The 897-nt window shown below is 41.0% G+C and overlaps 1 non-coding gene across 1 annotated transcript; it reads left to right on the top strand.

Annotated features, from left to right (window-relative positions):
- The first annotated feature begins 531 nt into the window (after positions 1-531).
- LOC148578086 (small nucleolar RNA R71) lies at positions 532-639 on the top strand. Its single transcript, XR_015903157.1, has one exon. It is a non-coding gene; the product is annotated as a small nucleolar RNA R71 (small nucleolar RNA).
- The last annotated feature ends 258 nt before the right edge of the window (positions 640-897 follow it).

The raw sequence follows: 897 nt of genomic DNA, 5'->3' as shown, positions 1-897 counted from the left end.
AGTAGATGATGGAAAAGGTTTATTATTGTTAAACCTGTTTCTTCCACCATTATTAAAGCCTTGTTGAGGCTTTTGTTGATCCTTCCATGAGAAATTTGGATGATTTCTCCATGATGAGTTATAGGTGTTTCCATAAGGTTCACCTAAGTAATTTACCTCTGCTATTGCAGGGTTCTCAGGATCATAGGCCTTTTCTTCAGAAGGCGCCTCTTGAGTACTGTTGGATGCAACTTGCATTCCATTCAGACTCTGAGAAATCATATTGACTTGCTGAGTCAATATTTTATTTTGGGCCAATATGGCATTCAGAGTATCAATTTCAAGAACTCCCTTCTTCTGAGGCGTCCCATTACTCACAGGATTCCTCTCAGAAGTGTACATAAACTGGTTATTAGCAACCATGTCAATGAGTTCTTGAGCTTCTACAGGCATTTTCTTTAGGTGAATGGATCCACCTGCAGAAGTATCCAATGACATCTTAGCTAATTCAGACAGACCATCATAGAACATATCCAGGATGGTCCATTCTGAAAGCATGTCAGAAGGACACTTTTTGGTCAGTTGCTTGTATCTCTCCCAAGCTTCATAGAGGGATTCACCTTCTTTCTGTCTGAAGGTTTGAACATCCACTCTAAGCTTGCTCAGCTTTTGAGGAGGAAAGAACTTGGCTAAGAAAGCCGTGACCAGCTTTTCCCAAGAGTTCAGGCTATCTTTGGGTTGAGAGTCCAACCACACTCTAGCTCTGTCTCTTACAGCAAAAGGGAAAAGCATGAGCCTGTAGACTTCAGGATCTACTCCATTAGTCTTAACAGTATCACAGATCTGCAAAAATTCAGTTAAGAACTGAAAAGGATCTTCAGATGGAAGTCCATGAAACTTGCAGTTCTGCTGCATCAG

Source organism: Arachis ipaensis, chromosome B1 (assembly GCF_059453495.1).
Source record: "Arachis ipaensis isolate K30076 ecotype BB chromosome B1, ASM5945349v1, whole genome shotgun sequence".
NCBI classification, from domain to species: domain Eukaryota; kingdom Viridiplantae; phylum Streptophyta; class Magnoliopsida; order Fabales; family Fabaceae; genus Arachis; species Arachis ipaensis.
This window is presented reverse-complemented; position numbering and strand designations above follow the sequence as displayed.